General features: G+C 46.9%; 18 non-coding genes across 18 annotated transcripts; all 18 read right to left on the bottom strand.

Annotated features, from left to right (window-relative positions):
* Window positions 1-158: 158 nt before the first annotated feature.
* On the bottom strand, window positions 159-231 carry TRNAV-AAC (transfer RNA valine (anticodon AAC)). The gene has a single exon. It is a non-coding gene; the product is annotated as a tRNA-Val (tRNA).
* An 887-nt stretch (window positions 232-1118) lies between these two features.
* On the bottom strand, window positions 1119-1191 carry TRNAV-UAC (transfer RNA valine (anticodon UAC)). The gene has a single exon. It is a non-coding gene; the product is annotated as a tRNA-Val (tRNA).
* Window positions 1192-1576: 385 nt separating this feature from the next.
* On the bottom strand, window positions 1577-1648 carry TRNAP-CGG (transfer RNA proline (anticodon CGG)). The gene has a single exon. It is a non-coding gene; the product is annotated as a tRNA-Pro (tRNA).
* A 938-nt stretch (window positions 1649-2586) lies between these two features.
* On the bottom strand, window positions 2587-2698 carry TRNAL-CAA (transfer RNA leucine (anticodon CAA)). Its single transcript has 2 exons — window positions 2661-2698; window positions 2587-2632 (listed from the first exon to the last, which is right to left on the bottom strand). It is a non-coding gene; the product is annotated as a tRNA-Leu (tRNA).
* A 1250-nt stretch (window positions 2699-3948) lies between these two features.
* On the bottom strand, window positions 3949-4021 carry TRNAV-UAC (transfer RNA valine (anticodon UAC)). The gene has a single exon. It is a non-coding gene; the product is annotated as a tRNA-Val (tRNA).
* Window positions 4022-4406: 385 nt separating this feature from the next.
* Window positions 4407-4478, bottom strand: TRNAP-CGG (transfer RNA proline (anticodon CGG)). The gene has a single exon. It is a non-coding gene; the product is annotated as a tRNA-Pro (tRNA).
* Window positions 4479-5416: 938 nt separating this feature from the next.
* On the bottom strand, window positions 5417-5528 carry TRNAL-CAA (transfer RNA leucine (anticodon CAA)). The gene is made up of 2 exons: window positions 5491-5528; window positions 5417-5462 (listed from the first exon to the last, which is right to left on the bottom strand). It is a non-coding gene; the product is annotated as a tRNA-Leu (tRNA).
* A 749-nt stretch (window positions 5529-6277) lies between these two features.
* TRNAS-AGA (transfer RNA serine (anticodon AGA)) lies at window positions 6278-6349 on the bottom strand. The gene has a single exon. It is a non-coding gene; the product is annotated as a tRNA-Ser (tRNA).
* Window positions 6350-6778: 429 nt separating this feature from the next.
* On the bottom strand, window positions 6779-6851 carry TRNAV-UAC (transfer RNA valine (anticodon UAC)). The gene has a single exon. It is a non-coding gene; the product is annotated as a tRNA-Val (tRNA).
* Window positions 6852-7236: 385 nt separating this feature from the next.
* TRNAP-CGG (transfer RNA proline (anticodon CGG)) lies at window positions 7237-7308 on the bottom strand. Its single transcript has one exon. It is a non-coding gene; the product is annotated as a tRNA-Pro (tRNA).
* Window positions 7309-10066: 2758 nt separating this feature from the next.
* On the bottom strand, window positions 10067-10138 carry TRNAP-CGG (transfer RNA proline (anticodon CGG)). Its single transcript has one exon. It is a non-coding gene; the product is annotated as a tRNA-Pro (tRNA).
* Window positions 10139-11075: 937 nt separating this feature from the next.
* TRNAL-CAA (transfer RNA leucine (anticodon CAA)) lies at window positions 11076-11187 on the bottom strand. Its single transcript has 2 exons — window positions 11150-11187; window positions 11076-11121 (listed from the first exon to the last, which is right to left on the bottom strand). It is a non-coding gene; the product is annotated as a tRNA-Leu (tRNA).
* A 289-nt stretch (window positions 11188-11476) lies between these two features.
* On the bottom strand, window positions 11477-11549 carry TRNAV-AAC (transfer RNA valine (anticodon AAC)). Its single transcript has one exon. It is a non-coding gene; the product is annotated as a tRNA-Val (tRNA).
* A 386-nt stretch (window positions 11550-11935) lies between these two features.
* On the bottom strand, window positions 11936-12007 carry TRNAP-AGG (transfer RNA proline (anticodon AGG)). The gene has a single exon. It is a non-coding gene; the product is annotated as a tRNA-Pro (tRNA).
* Window positions 12008-12436: 429 nt separating this feature from the next.
* On the bottom strand, window positions 12437-12509 carry TRNAV-UAC (transfer RNA valine (anticodon UAC)). The gene has a single exon. It is a non-coding gene; the product is annotated as a tRNA-Val (tRNA).
* A 385-nt stretch (window positions 12510-12894) lies between these two features.
* TRNAP-CGG (transfer RNA proline (anticodon CGG)) lies at window positions 12895-12966 on the bottom strand. Its single transcript has one exon. It is a non-coding gene; the product is annotated as a tRNA-Pro (tRNA).
* Window positions 12967-13904: 938 nt separating this feature from the next.
* TRNAL-CAA (transfer RNA leucine (anticodon CAA)) lies at window positions 13905-14016 on the bottom strand. Its single transcript has 2 exons — window positions 13979-14016; window positions 13905-13950 (listed from the first exon to the last, which is right to left on the bottom strand). It is a non-coding gene; the product is annotated as a tRNA-Leu (tRNA).
* Window positions 14017-15724: 1708 nt separating this feature from the next.
* TRNAP-CGG (transfer RNA proline (anticodon CGG)) lies at window positions 15725-15796 on the bottom strand. The gene has a single exon. It is a non-coding gene; the product is annotated as a tRNA-Pro (tRNA).
* Window positions 15797-16310: the final 514 nt, after the last annotated feature.

Below are 16310 nucleotides of genomic sequence, written 5' to 3'. Positions count from 1 at the left end.
ACAAGAGCGACCACTGATGGATGCGGATTACTTTGTTTCGTCTTGGAAAAGTAAAGGAAGTTTCCCACGGCTCGCTGGGTTCATGGACCGCCTCTTCTTAAGCTTGCATTGAGATAATAAGGTTTTAGAGGGTGCACATAAAAGCAGCTCATGCACAGTGTTTCTGCCCGGTCTCGAACCGGGGACCTTTCACGTGTTAGGCGAACGTGATGACCACTACACTACAGAAACTAACTTGCTGTGTTTTACTGTTAGAGCAAGGTTCCTCTCAAGGATTCTCTCTACTTCTATTCTGCTGTATCAGCAGCCACTCAGAAAGCGAGGAGCAAGTGTGAAAACTGCAGAGATATCAGCCAACATGCTTGCAATTAGACGTATTAAAAATGTACTTATGCAGGCATCGACAGACAAATATCTGATGCCTAAATGCCAGCAAGTACAGCTTGGGAAAGCATCACCTGGGACACACACAGACTAAGCATGAAGGCAGAAAAAGCATGGATATCCGTTTTTCTTCTGAGGTTCAAAATAATTTGTGCAACAATGCGCCGAGTGTAATAAGAAATTGTCAGGCATTGTCAGTTTTGAGTAGGATTCGTATGCTTACCTCTAAAAAAGGGCTTGTCCGGGATTTGAACCCGGGACCTCTCGCACCCTAAGCGAGAATCATACCCCTAGACCAACGAGCCGAGGCACACAAGAGTCGCCTTTTGCACCGGCTCCGGGGGTTATTGGCAGCGAGTTGGTGAATGATTCACCCAAAGCAAGCAACTGCACATGCTGCTCTCTTCTGCAATATGGTTCCTGTCTTTTCCATGGCCGTCATCGAACAAGAAATGAAAATACCTCCATCCTTCAGACATTTTGTTTGCTCTAGGTGTATGCTCTCGGTGAGGACAATAAAACAATTTCTGCTCTCATGCCTTGCTTTCATCAAGTAGGCCCACCCTTCAGTACAAAAGGACGTGCAAACGAATGGCGCAAACTATCGTCACTTCTCTTTTTGAGCTGTCACTGATGCCCCTGGAGCACAGTACGTCACGCTGGTGAGGGATAGACAGCTTCCATTATCTCAGCTTTCCTATAAGTTGAGAGAGTAAATGCAAACAATAAGCTGCTGTTTCTGCCCAGTCTCGAACCAGGGACCTTTCGCGTGTAAAGCGAACGTGATAACCACTACACCACAGAAACAGATACTTTTGCCGCAATCTTCTTGGCATGTAGTGGGCTGGAAAGCACAGACCAAGGGCCAATGTCCATGAAGCTCAAAGTTGGACCCTCCTTACCCGATCTCTTTCTTTGGAAGAAAGCAACGAGGACCACTTTTATTCCAAAAGGCGATTTTAAAACCATACCTGAAATCACGCTAGAAAAACACTTTGAATTTAATGTTCCTACACTGATGGTCCACCCCAGAAAAGCAGTTGCAAAGAAGTCCGGCACTGAAATTCTATACGCCAAAACTGGGAAACAGCGTGCAGGGAAAGGAACTTTTTCACCATACACGGCGTCTTATAGCATTGAAAAGAAGAAATGGTCCTACATAATAAGCAGCCTAAAAATAATTCCACAACATGGGCTCGTCCGGGATTTGAACCCGGGACCTCTCGCACCCGAAGTGAGAATCATACCCCTAGACCAACGAGCCTGATTCCCCTGTCAGCAATTTGAACAATTTCTGATGCGTCTTTCAAAAACAAAGCAGTGCTATTTGGCTGCTCTCTCTCTATGTGAGCCACACAAAGTCATGTTTTCTCTCAAGGTGTTGTTTTTTTCACTCTTGCAAGGAAGGGATCAGCCGATATCCTAGCTGCCAGTGAGCAGAAAAAAGGCACTGATGAGAACTGCAGGCACTTTCTGGCACTTGTACTTCTCTGCAAGTCCTGGACCCTTGCCCCATTAACTTCCACCCCAGAAGCAAGGGAGGGCCTGCCAATTCTTGCTCCTAAGAAAGAGGTGTTTGATTCTTGGATTCAAACACGCTCACTCAGCACTCAATGAGGCTCGATCAGGTGAGATTTATATGAGTGGCTCGCAGGACTGAAACACTCACCTGGGAGACCCAGGGTGGCTGAATTCCCAGAATGGCCATTGTTGGGCAAGTCACCTCCTTTCCTCCTGCCTCAATCTAGAATTGGCTGCAAATCACAAGATAGAGTTCAATGTCCGTGTGTACTGCCTACTCCCAGCTACCTCTCTGTCTTCCTTATGTAAATTAAAATTCGCAAGGGGGGACCAATGACAATCTGCTCCTCCCACATAACCAGGAAGCCCTGTTGAACATGTCTGCCTGTGTTGTTGCAGGGACAGTGCCTTCTCCGCCCAAAAGGTGGCAGGAGAGCCTCACAACAAAGATGGGATCAACTGCTTAATGAGAAACCAGCACAGCAGTTAGTGTGATGGAGTGCAAATTTAACGGAAGGTGTGCCTGAGGTGTCCCTTCCAGGAATACATGGAATTGTGATTGAGGGCCCAGCCTGATCGTTGGTGGATTTCTCGTCATATGTTACAGGTCCGTGCAAAGATTGTGGTGTGTGGGGAATGCACTGCAAAAAAACAGGTCGATTTAAGGGTGTAAAAGAGACCTGTCAGAAGTGGGATTTGAACCCACGCCTCCATGAGGAGACCAGAAGTCTCAGTTGCACTGAAGATCAAGCTCTCTTGAGTCTGGCGCCTTAGACCACTCGGCCATCCTGACAGCCCTGGCTATGTACAGGTCTGACTCTTCTGTCTGCACTTGCCAATGTTTGCACTTACAGCGTTCGCAGCAATGTCACAGGTGTAAAGGCCCCACAATACAACATGGCATGATAAAAAAAAAAAGCTAGGCACAAGAGCGACCACTGATGGATGCAGATTACTTTGTTTCGTCTTGGAAAAGTAAAGGAAGTTTCCCACGGCTCGCTGGGTTCATGGACCGCCTCTTCTTAAGCTTGCATTGAGATAATAAGGTTTTAGAGGGTGCACATAAAAGCAGCTCATGCACAGTGTTTCTGCCCGGTCTCGAACCGGGGACCTTTCGCGTGTTAGGCGAACGTGATGACCACTACACTACAGAAATTAACTTGCTGTGTTTTACTGTTAGAGCAAGGTTCCTCTCAAGGATTCTCTCTACTTCTATTCTGCTGTATCAGCAGCCACTCAGAAAGCGAGGAGCAAGTGTGAAAACTGCAGAGATATCAGCCAACATGCTTGCAATTAGACGTATTAAAAATGTACTTATGCAGGCATCGACAGACAAATATCTGATGCCTAAATGCCAGCAAGTACAGCTTGGGAAAGCATCACCTGGGACACACACAGACTAAGCATGAAGGCAGAAAAAGCATGGATATCCGTTTTTCTTCTGAGGTTCAAAATAATTTGTGCAACAATGCGCCGAATGTAATGAGAAATAGTCAGGCATTGTCAGTTTTGAGTAGGATTCGTATGTTTACCTCTAAAAAAGGGCTCGTCCGAGATTTGAACCCGGGACCTCTCGCACCCTAAGCGAGGATCATACCCCTAGACCAACGAGCCGAGGCACACAAGAGTCACCTTTTGCACCGGCTCCGGGGGTTATTGGCAGCGAGTTGGTGAATGATTCACCCAAAGCAAGCAACTGCACATGCTGCTCTCTTCTGCAATATGGTTGCTGTCTTTTCCATGGCCGTCATCGAACAAGAAATGAAAATACCTCCATCCTTCAGACATTTTGTCTGCTCTAGGTGTAAGCTCTCGGTGAGGACAATAAAACAATTTCTGCTCTCATGCCTTGCTTTCATCAAGTAGGCCCACCCTTCAGTACAAAAGGACGTGCAAACGAATGGCGCAAACTATCGTCACTTCTCTTTTTGAGCTGTCACTGAAGCCCCTGGAGCACAGTACGTCACGCTGGTGAGGGATAGACAGCTTCCATTATCTCAGCTTTCCTAGAAGTTGAGAGAGTAAATGCAAACAATAAGCTGCTGTTTCTGCCCAGTCTCGAACCAGGGACCTTTCGCGTGTAAAGCGAACGTGATAACCACTACACCACAGAAACAGATACTTTTGCCGCAATCTTCTTGGCATGTAGTGGGCTGGAAAGCACAGACCAAGGGCCAATGTCCATGAAGCTCAACGTTGGACCCTCCTTACCCGATCTCTTTCTTTGGAAGAAAGCAACGAGGACCACTTTTATTCCAAAAGGCGATTTTAAAACCATACCTGAAATCACGCTAGAAAAACACTTTGAATTTAATGTTCCTACACTGATGGTCCACCCCAGAAAAGCAGTTGCAAAGAAGTCCGGCACTGAAATTCTATACGCCAAAACTGGGAAACAGCGTGCAGGGAAAGGAACTTTTTCACCATACACGGCGTCTTATAGCATTGAAAAGAAGAAATGGTCCTACATAATAAGCAGCCTAAAAATAATTCCACAACATGGGCTCGTCCGGGATTTGAACCCGGGACCTCTCGCACCCGAAGTGAGAATCATACCCCTAGACCAACGAGCCTGATTCCCCTGTCAGCAATTTGAACAATTTCTGATGCGTCTTTCAAAAACAAAGCAGTGCTATTTGGCTGCTCTCTCTCTATGTGAGCCACACAAAGTCATGTTTTCTCTCAAGGTGTTGTTTTTTTCACTCTTGCAAGAAAGGGATCAGCCGATATCCTAGCTGCCAGTGAGCAGAAAAAAGGCACTGATGAGAACTGCAGGCACTTTCTGGCACTTGTACTTCTCTGCAAGTCCTGGACCCTTGCCCCATTAACTTCCACCCCAGAAGCAAGGGAGGGCCTGCCAATTCTTGCTCCTAAGAAAGAGGTGTTTGATTCTTGGATTCAAACACGCTCACTCAGCACTCAATGAGGCTCGATCAGGCGAGATTTATATGAGTGGCTCGCAGGACTGAAACACTCACCTGGGAGACCCAGGGTGGCTGAATTCCCAGAATGGCCATTGTTGGGCAAGTCACCTCCTTTCCTCCTGCCTCAATCTAGAATTGGCTGCAAATCACAAGATAGAGTTCAATGTCCGTGTGTACTGCCTACTCCCAGCTACCTCTCTGTCTTCCTTATGTAAATTAAAATTCGCAAGGGGGGACCAATGACAATCTGCTCCTCCCACATAACCAGGAAGCCCTGTTGAACATGTCTGCCTGTGTTGTTGCAGGGACAGTGCCTTCTCCGCCCAAAAGGTGGCAGGAGAGCCTCACAACAAAGATGGGATCAACTGCTTAATGAGAAACCAGCACAGCAGTTAGTGTGATGGAGTGCAAATTTAACGGAAGGTGTGCCTGAGGTGTCCCTTCCAGGAATACATGGAATTGTGATTGAGGGCCCAGCCTGATCGTTGGTGGATTTCTCGTCATATGTTACAGGTCCGTGCAAAGATTGTGGTGTGTGGGGAATGCACTGCAAAAAAACAGGACGATTTAAGGGTGTAAAAGAGACCTGTCAGAAGTGGGATTTGAACCCACGCCTCCATGAGGAGACCAGAAGTCTCAGTTGCACTGAAGATCAAGCTCTCTTGAGTCTGGCGCCTTAGACCACTCGGCCATCCTGACAGCCCTGGCTATGTACAGGTCTGACTCTTCTGTCTGCACTTGCCAATGTTTGCACTTACAGCGTTCGCAGCAATGTCACAGGTGTAAAGGCCCCACAATACAACATGGCATGATAAAAAAAAAAAGCTAGGCACAAGAGTGACCACTGATGGATGCGGATTACTTTGTTTCGTCTTGGAAAAGTAAAGGAAGTTTCCCACGGCTCGCTGGGTTCATGGACCGCCTCTTCTTAAGCTTGCATTGAGATAATAAGGTTTTAGAGGGTGCACATAAAAGCAGCTCATGCACAGTGTTTCTGCCCGGTCTCGAACCGGGGACCTTTCGCGTGTTAGGCGAACGTGATGACCACTACACTACAGAAATTAACTTGCTGTGTTTTACTGTTAGAGCAAGGTTCCTCTCAAGGATTCTCTCTACTTCTATTCTGCTGTATCAGCAGCCACTCAGAAAGCGAGGAGCAAGTGTGAAAACTGCAGAGATATCAGCCAACATGCTTGCAATTAGACGTATTAAAAATGTACTTATGCAGGCATCGACAGACAAATATCTGATGCCTAAATGCCAGCAAGTACAGCTTGGGAAAGCATCACCTGGGACACACACAGACTAAGCATGAAGGCAGAAAAAGCATGGATATCCGTTTTTCTTCTGAGGTTCAAAATAATTTGTGCAACAATGCGCCGAGTGTAATAAGAAATTGTCAGGCATTGTCAGTTTTGAGTAGGATTCGTATGCTTACCTCTAAAAAAGGGCTCGTCCGGGATTTGAACCCGGGACCTCTCGCACTCTAAGCGAGAATCATACCCCTAGACCAACGAGCCGAGGCACACAAGAGTCGCCTTTTGCACCGGCTCCGGGGGTTATTGGCAGCGAGTTGGTGAATGATTCACCCAAAGCAAGCAACTGCACATGCTGCTCTCTTCTGCAATATGGTTCCTGTCTTTTCCATGGCCGTCATCGAACAAGAAATGAAAATACCTCCATCCTTCAGACATTTTGTTTGCTCTAGGTGTATGCTCTCGGTGAGGACAATAAAACAATTTCTGCTCTCATGCCTTGCTTTCATCAAGTAGGCCCACCCTTCAGTACAAAAGGACGTGCAAACGAATGGCGCAAACTATCGTCACTTCTCTTTTTGAGCTGTCACTGATGCCCCTGGAGCACAGTACGTCACGCTGGTGAGGGATAGACAGCTTCCATTATCTCAGCTTTCCTATAAGTTGAGAGAGTAAATGCAAACAATAAGCTGCTGTTTCTGCCCAGTCTCGAACCAGGGACCTTTCGCGTGTAAAGCGAACGTGATAACCACTACACCACAGAAACAGATACTTTTGCCGCAATCTTCTTGGCATGTAGTGGGCTGGAAAGCACAGACCAAGGGCCAATGTCCATGAAGCTCAAAGTTGGACCCTCCTTACCCGATCTCTTTCTTTGGAAGAAAGCAACGAGGACCACTTTTATTCCAAAAGGCGATTTTAAAACCATACCTGAAATCACGCTAGAAAAACACTTTGAATTTAATGTTCCTACACTGATGGTCCACCCCAGAAAAGCAGTTGCAAAGAAGTCCGGCACTGAAATTCTATACGCCAAAACTGGGAAACAGCGTGCAGGGAAAGGAACTTTTTCACCATACACGGCGTCTTATAGCATTGAAAAGAAGAAATGGTCCTACATAATAAGCAGCCTAAAAATAATTCCACAACATGGGCTCGTCCGGGATTTGAACCCGGGACCTCTCGCACCCGAAGTGAGAATCATACCCCTAGACCAACGAGCCTGATTCCCCTGTCAGCAATTTGAACAATTTCTGATGCGTCTTTCAAAAACAAAGCAGTGCTATTTGGCTGCTCTCTCTCTATGTGAGCCACACAAAGTCATGTTTTCTCTCAAGGTGTTGTTTTTTTCACTCTTGCAAGGAAGGGATCAGCCGATATCCTAGCTGCCAGTGAGCAGAAAAAAGGCACTGATGAGAACTGCAGGCACTTTCTGGCACTTGTACTTCTCTGCAAGTCCTGGACCCTTGCCCCATTAACTTCCACCCCAGAAGCAAGGGAGGGCCTGCCAATTCTTGCTCCTAAGAAAGAGGTGTTTGATTCTTGGATTCAAACACGCTCACTCAGCACTCAATGAGGCTCGATCAGGCGAGATTTATATGAGTGGCTCGCAGGACTGAAACACTCACCTGGGAGACCCAGGGTGGCTGAATTCCCAGAATGGCCATTGTTGGGCAAGTCACCTCCTTTCCTCCTGCCTCAATCTAGAATTGGCTGCAAATCACAAGATAGAGTTCAATGTCCGTGTGTACTGCCTACTCCCAGCTACCTCTCTGTCTTCCTTATGTAAATTAAAATTCGCAAGGGGGGACCAATGACAATCTGCTCCTCCCACATAACCAGGAAGCCCTGTTGAACATGTCTGCCTGTGTTGTTGCAGGGACAGTGCCTTCTCCGCCCAAAAGGTGGCAGGAGAGCCTCACAACAAAGATGGGATCAACTGCTTAATGAGAAACCAGCACAGCAGTTAGTGTGATGGAGTGCAAATTTAACGGAAGGTGTGCCTGAGGTGTCCCTTCCAGGAATACATGGAATTGTGATTGAGGGCCCAGCCTGATCGTTGGTGGATTTCTCGTCATATGTTACAGGTCCGTGCAAAGATTGTGGTGTGTGGGGAATGCACTGCAAAAAAACAGGACGATTTAAGGGTGTAAAAGAGACCTGTCAGAAGTGGGATTTGAACCCACGCCTCCATGAGGAGACCATAAGTCTCAGTTGCACTGAAGATCAAGCTCTCTTGAGTCTGGCGCCTTAGACCACTCGGCCATCCTGACAGCCCTGGCTATGTACAGGTCTGACTCTTCTGTCTGCACTTGCCAATGTTTGCACTTACAGCGTTCGCAGCAATGTCACAGGTGTAAAGGCCCCACAATACAACATGGCATGATAAAAAAAAAAAGCTAGGCACAAGAGCGACCACTGATGGATGCGGATTACTTTGTTTCGTCTTGGAAAAGTAAAGGAAGTTTCCCACGGCTCGCTGGGTTCATGGACCGCCTCTTCTTAAGCTTGCATTGAGATAATAAGGTTTTAGAGGGTGCACATAAAAGCAGCTCATGCACAGTGTTTCTGCCCGGTCTCGAACCGGGGACCTTTCGCGTGTTAGGCGAACGTGATGACCACTACACTACAGAAATTAACTTGCTGTGTTTTACTGTTAGAGCAAGGTTCCTCTCAAGGATTCTCTCTACTTCTATTCTGCTGTATCAGCAGCCACTCAGAAAGCGAGTAGCAAGTGTGAAAACTGCAGAGATATCAGCCAACATGCTTGCAATTAGACGTATTAAAAATGTACTTATGCAGGCATCGACAGACAAATATCTGATGCCTAAATGCCAGCAAGTACAGCTTGGGAAAGCATCACCTGGGACACACACAGACTAAGCATGAAGGCAGAAAAAGCATGGATATCCGTTTTTCTTCTGAGGTTCAAAATAATTTGTGCAACAATGCGCCGAATGTAATGAGAAATAGTCAGGCATTGTCAGTTTTGAGTAGGATTCGTATGTTTACCTCTAAAAAAGGGCTCGTCCGAGATTTGAACCCGGGACCTCTCGCACCCTAAGCGAGGATCATACCCCTAGACCAACGAGCCGAGGCACACAAGAGTCACCTTTTGCACCGGCTCCGGGGGTTATTGGCAGCGAGTTGGTGAATGATTCACCCAAAGCAAGCAACTGCACATGCTGCTCTCTTCTGCAATATGGTTGCTGTCTTTTCCATGGCCGTCATCGAACAAGAAATGAAAATACCTCCATCCTTCAGACATTTTGTCTGCTCTAGGTGTAAGCTCTCGGTGAGGACAATAAAACAATTTCTGCTCTCATGCCTTGCTTTCATCAAGTAGGCCCACCCTTCAGTACAAAAGGACGTGCAAACGAATGGCGCAAACTATCGTCACTTCTCTTTTTGAGCTGTCACTGAAGCCCCTGGAGCACAGTACGTCACGCTGGTGAGGGATAGACAGCTTCCATTATCTCAGCTTTCCTATAAGTTGAGAGAGTAAATGCAAGCAATAAGCTGCTGTTTTTGCCCAGTCTCGAACCAGGGACCTTTCGCGTGTAAAGCGAACGTGATAACCACTACACCACAGAAACAGATACTCTTGCAGCAATCTTCTTGGCATGTAGTGGGCTGGAAAGCACAGACCAAGGGCCAATGTCCATGAAGCTCAACGTTGGACCATCCTTACCCGATCTCTTTCTTTGGAAGAAAGGAACGAGGACCACTTTTATTCCAAAAGGCGATTTTAAAACCAAACCTGAAATCACGCTAGAAAAACACTTTGAATTTAATGTTCCTACACTGATGGTCCACCCCAGAAAAGCAGTTGCAAAGAAGTCCGGCACTGAAATTCTATACGCCAAAACTGGGAAACAGCGTGCAGGGAAAGGAACTTTCTCACCATACACGGCGTCTTATAGCATTGAAAAGAAGAAATGGTCCTATATAATAAGCAGCCTAAAAATAATTCCACAACATGGGCTCGTCCGGGATTTGAACCCGGGACCTCTCGCACCCGAAGCGAGAATCATACCCCTAGACCAACGAGCCTGATTCCCCTGTCAGCAATTTGAACAATTTCTGATGCGTCTTTCAGAAACAAAGCAGTGCTATTTGGCTGCTCTCTCTCTATGTGAGCCACACAAAGTCATGTTTTCTCTCAAGGTGTTGTTTTTTTCACTCTTGCAAGGAAGGGATCAGCCGATATCCTAGCTGCCAGTGAGCAGAAAAAAGGCACTGATGAGAACTGCAGGCACTTTCTGGCACTTGTACTTCTCTGCAAGTCCTGGACCCTTGCCCCATAAACTTCCACCCCAGAAGCAAGGGAGGGCCTGCCAATTCTTGCTCCTAAGAAAGAGGTGTTTGATTCTTGGATTCAAACACGCTCACTCAGCGCTCGATCAGGCTCGATCAGGCGAGATTTATATGAGTGGCTCGCAGGACTGAAACACTCACCTGGGAGACCCAGGGTGGCTGAATTCCCAGAATGGCCATTGTTGGGCAAGTCACCTCCTTTCCTCCTGCCTCAATCTAGAATTGGCTGCAAATCACAAGATAGAGTTCAATATCCGTGTGTACTGCCTACTCCCAGCTACCTCTCTGTCTTCCTTATGTAAATTAAAATTCGCAAGGGGGGACCAATGACAATCTGCTCCTCCCACATAACCAGGAAGCCCTGTTGAACATGTCTGCCTGTGTTGTTGCAGGGACAGTGCCTTCTCCGCCCAAAAGGTGGCAGGAGAGCCTCACAACAAAGATGGGATCAACTGCTTAATGAGAAACCAGCACAGCAGTTAGTGTGATGGAGTGCAAATTTAACGGAAGGTGTGCCTGAGGTGTCCCTTCCAGGAATACATGGAATTGTGATTGAGGGCCCAGCCTGATCGTTGGTGGATTTCTCGTCATATGTTACAGGTCCGTGCAAAGATTGTGGTGTGTGGGGAATGCACTGCAAAAAACAGGACGATTTAAGGGTGTAAAAGAGACCTGTCAGAAGTGGGATTTGAACCCACGCCTCCATGAGGAGACCAGAAGTCTCAGTTGCACTGAAGATCAAGCTCTCTTGAGTCTGGCGCCTTAGACCACTCGGCCATCCTGACAGCCCTGGCTATGTACAGGTCTGACTCTTCTGTCTGCACTTGCCAATGTTTGCACTTACAGCGTTCGCAGCAATGTCACAGGTGTAAAGGCCCCACAATACAACATGGCATGATAAAAAAAAAAGCTAGGCACAAGAGCGACCACTGATGGATGCGGATTACTTTGTTTCGTCTTGGAAAAGTAAAGGAAGTTTCCCACGGCTCGCTGGGTTCATGGACCGCCTCTTCTTAAGCTTGCATTGAGATAATAAGGTTTTAGAGGGTGCACATAAAAGCAGCTCATGCACAGTGTTTCTGCCCGGTCTCGAACCGGGGACCTTTCACGTGTTAGGCGAACGTGATGACCACTACACTACAGAAACTAACTTGCTGTGTTTTACTGTTAGAGCAAGGTTCCTCTCAAGGATTCTCTCTACTTCTATTCTGCTGTATCAGCAGCCACTCAGAAAGCGAGGAGCAAGTGTGAAAACTGCAGAGATATCAGCCAACATGCTTGCAATTAGACGTATTAAAAATGTACTTATGCAGGCATCGACAGACAAATATCTGATGCCTAAATGCCAGCAAGTACAGCTTGGGAAAGCATCACCTGGGACACACACAGACTAAGCATGAAGGCAGAAAAAGCATGGATATCCGTTTTTCTTCTGAGGTTCAAAATAATTTGTGCAACAATGCGCCGAGTGTAATGAGAAATTGTCAGGCATTGTCAGTTTTGAGTAGGATTCGTATGCTTACCTCTAAAAAAGGGCTCGTCCGGGATTTGAACCCGGGACCTCTCACACCCTAAGCGAGAATCATACCCCTAGACCAACGAGCCGAGGCACACAAGAGTCACCTTTTGCACCGGCTCCGGGGGTTATTGGCAGCGAGTTGGTGAATGATTCACCCAAAGCAAGCAACTGCACATGCTGCTCTCTTCTGCAATATGGTTGCTGTCTTTTCCATGGCCGTCATCGAACAAGAAATGAAAATACCTCCATCCTTCAGACATTTTGTTTGCTCTAGGTGTATGCTCTCGGTGAGGACAATAAAACAATTTCTGCTCTCATGCCTTGCTTTCATCAAGTAGGCCCACCCTTCAGTACAAAAGGACGTGCAAACGAATGGCGCAAACTATCGTCACTTCTCTTTTTGAGCTGTCACTGATGCCCCTGGAGCACAGTACGTCACGCTGGTGAGGGATAGACAGCTTCCATTATCTCAGCTTTCCTATAAGTTGAGAGAGTAAATGCAAACAATAAGCTGCTGTTTCTGCCCAGTCTCGAACCAGGGACCTTTCGCGTGTAAAGCGAACGTGATAACCACTACACCACAGAAACAGATACTTTTGCCGCAATCTTCTTGGCATGTAGTGGGCTGGAAAGCACAGACCAAGGGCCAATGTCCATGAAGCTCAAAGTTGGACCCTCCTTACCCGATCTCTTTCTTTGGAAGAAAGCAACGAGGACCACTTTTATTCCAAAAGGCGATTTTAAAACCATACCTGAAATCACGCTAGAAAAACACTTTGAATTTAATGTTCCTACACTGATGGTCCACCCCAGAAAAGCAGTTGCAAAGAAGTCCGGCACTGAAATTCTATACGCCAAAACTGGGAAACAGCGTGCAGGGAAAGGAACTTTTTCACCATACACGGCGTCTTATAGCATTGAAAAGAAGAAATGGTCCTACATAATAAGCAGCCTAAAAATAATTCCACAACATGGGCTCGTCCGGGATTTGAACCCGGGACCTCTCGCACCCGAAGTGAGAATCATACCCCTAGACCAACGAGCCTGATTCCCCTGTCAGCAATTTGAACAATTTCTGATGCGTCTTTCAAAAACAAAGCAGTGCTATTTGGCTGCTCTCTCTCTATGTGAGCCACACAAAGTCATGTTTTCTCTCAAGGTGTTGTTTTTTTCACTCTTGCAAGGAAGGGATCAGCCGATATCCTAGCTGCCAGTGAGCAGAAAAAAGGCACTGATGAGAACTGCAGGCACTTTCTGGCACTTGTACTTCTCTGCAAGTCCTGGACCCTTGCCCCATTAACTTCCACCCCAGAAGCAAGGGAGGGCCTGCCAATTCTTGCTCCTAAGAAAGAGGTGTTTGATTCTTGGATTCAAACACGCTCACTCAGCACTCAATGAGGCTCGATCAGGCGAGATTTATATGAGTGGCTCGCAGGACTGAAACACTCACCTGGGAGACCCAGGGTGGCTGAATTCCCAGAATGGCCATTGTTGGGCAAGTCACCTCCTTTCCTCCTGCCTCAATCTAGAATTGGCTGCAAATCACAAGATAGAGTTCAATGTCCGTGTGTACTGCCTACTCCCAGCTACCTCTCTGTCTTCCTTATGTAAATTAAAATTCGCAAGGGGGGACCAATGACAATCTGCTCCTCCCACATAACCAGGAAGCCCTGTTGAACATGTCTGCCTGTGTTGTTGCAGGGACAGTGCCTTCTCCGCCCAAAAGGTGGCAGGAGAGCCTCACAACAAAGATGGGATCAACTGCTTAATGAGAAACCAGCACAGCAGTTAGTGTGATGGAGTGCAAATTTAACGGAAGGTGTGCCTGAGGTGTCCCTTCCAGGAATACATGGAATTGTGATTGAGGGCCCAGCCTGATCGTTGGTGGATTTCTCGTCATATGTTACAGGTCCGTGCAAAGATTGTGGTGTGTGGGGAATGCACTGCAAAAAAACAGGACGATTTAAGGGTGTAAAAGAGACCTGTCAGAAGTGGGATTTGAACCCACGCCTCCATGAGGAGACCAGAAGTCTCAGTTGCACTGAAGATCAAGCTCTCTTGAGTCTGGCGCCTTAGACCACTCGGCCATCCTGACAGCCCTGGCTATGTACAGGTCTGACTCTTCTGTCTGCACTTGCCAATGTTTGTACTTACAGCGTTCGCAGCAATGTCACAGGTGTAAAGGCCCCACAATACAACATGGCATGATAAAAAAAAAAAGCTAGGCACAAGAGCGACCACTGATGGATGCGGATTACTTTGTTTCGTCTTGGAAAAGTAAAGGAAGTTTCCCACGGCTCGCTGGGTTCATGGACCGCCTCTTCTTAAGCTTGCATTGAGATAATAAGGTTTTAGAGGGTGCACATAAAAGCAGCTCATGCACAGTGTTTCTGCCCGGTCTCGAACCGGGGACCTTTCGCGTGTTAGGCGAACGTGATGACCACTACACTACAGAAATTAACTTGCTGTGTTTTACTGTTAGAGCAAGGTTCCTCTCAAGGATTCTCTCTACTTCTATTCTGCTGTATCAGCAGCCACTCAGAAAGCGAGGAGCAAGTGTGAAAACTGCAGAGATATCAGCCAACATGCTTGCAATTAGACGTATTAAAAATGTACTTATGCAGGCATCGACAGACAAATATCTGATGCCTAAATGCCAGCAAGTACAGCTTGGGAAAGCATCACCTGGGACACACACAGACTAAGCATGAAGGCAGAAAAAGCATGGATATCCGTTTTTCTTCTGAGGTTCAAAATAATTTGTGCAACAATGCGCCGAATGTAATGAGAAATAGTCAGGCATTGTCAGTTTTGAGTAGGATTCGTATGTTTACCTCTAAAAAAGGGCTTGTCCGATATTTGAACCCGGGACCTCTCGCACCCTAAGCGAGGATCATACCCCTAGACCAACGAGCCGAGGCACACAAGAGTCACCTTTTGCACCGGCTCCGGGGGTTATTGGCAGCGAGTTGGTGAATGATTCACCCAAAGCAAGCAACTGCACATGCTGCTCTCTTCTGCAATATGGTTGCTGTCTTTTCCATGGCCTTCATCGAACAAGAAATGAAAATACCTCCATCCTTCAGACATTTTGTCTGCTCTAGGTGTAAGCTCTCGGTGAGGACAATAAAACAATTTCTGCTCTCATGCCTTGCTTTCATCAAGTAGGCCCACCCTTCAGTACAAAAGGACGTGCAAACGAATGGCGCAAACTATCGTCACTTCTCTTTTTGAGCTGTCACTGAAGCCCCTGGAGCACAGTACGTCACGCTGGTGAGGGATAGACAGCTTCCATTATCTCAGCTTTCCTATAAGTTGAGAGAGTAAATGCAAGCAATAAGCTGCTGTTTTTGCCCAGTCTCGAACCAGGGACCTTTCGCGTGTAAAGCAAACGTGATAACCACTACACCACAGAAACAGATACTCTTGCAGCAATCTTCTTGGCATGTAGTGGGCTGGAAAGCACAGACCAAGGGCCAATGTCCATGAAGCTCAACGTTGGACCCTCCTTACCCGATCTCTTTCTTTGGAAGAAAGGAACGAGGACCACTTTTATTCCAAAAGGCGATTTTAAAACCAAACCTGAAATCACGCTAGAAAAACACTTTGAATTTAATGTTCCTACACTGATGGTCCACCCCAGAAAAGCAGTTGCAAAGAAGTCCGGCACTGAAATTCTATACGCCAAAACTGGGAAACAGCGTGCAGGGAAAGGAACTTTCTCACCATACACGGCGTCTTATAGCATTGAAAAGAAGAAATGGTCCTATATAATAAGCAGCCTAAAAATAATTCCACAACATGGGCTCGTCCGGGATTTGAACCCGGGACCTCTCACACCCGAAGCGAGAATCATACCCCTAGACCAACGAGCCTGATTCCCCTGTCAGCAATTTGAACAATTTCTGATGCGTCTTTCAGAAACAAAGCAGTGCTATTTGGCTGCTCTCTCTCTATGTGAGCCACACAAAGTCATGTTTTCTCTCAAGGTGTTGTTTTTTTCACTCTTGCAAGGAAGGGATCAGCCGATATCCTAGCTGCCAGTGAGCAGAAAAAAGGCACTGATGAGAACTGCAGGCACTTTCTGGCACTTGTACTTCTCTGCAAGTCCTGGACCCTTGCCCCATAAACTTCCACCCCAGAAGCAAGGGAGGGCCTGCCAATTCTTGCTCCTAAGAAAGAGGTGTTTGATTCTTGGATTCAAACACGCTCACTCAGCGCTCGATCAGGCTCGATCAGGCGAGATTTATATGAGTGGCTCGCAGGACTGAAACACTCACCTGGGAGACCCAGGGTGGCTGAATTCCCAGAATGGCCATTGTTGGGCAAGTCACCTCCTTTCCTCCTGCCTCAATCTAGAATTGGCTGCAAATCACAAGATAGAGTTCA

This window comes from Triturus cristatus, chromosome 10, assembly GCF_964204655.1.
Source record: "Triturus cristatus chromosome 10, aTriCri1.1, whole genome shotgun sequence".
In the NCBI taxonomy this organism is placed as follows: Eukaryota; Metazoa; Chordata; class Amphibia; order Caudata; family Salamandridae; genus Triturus; species Triturus cristatus.
Note: the sequence above shows the minus strand (reverse complement) of the source record. Positions and strands in the feature narration are given on the sequence as shown.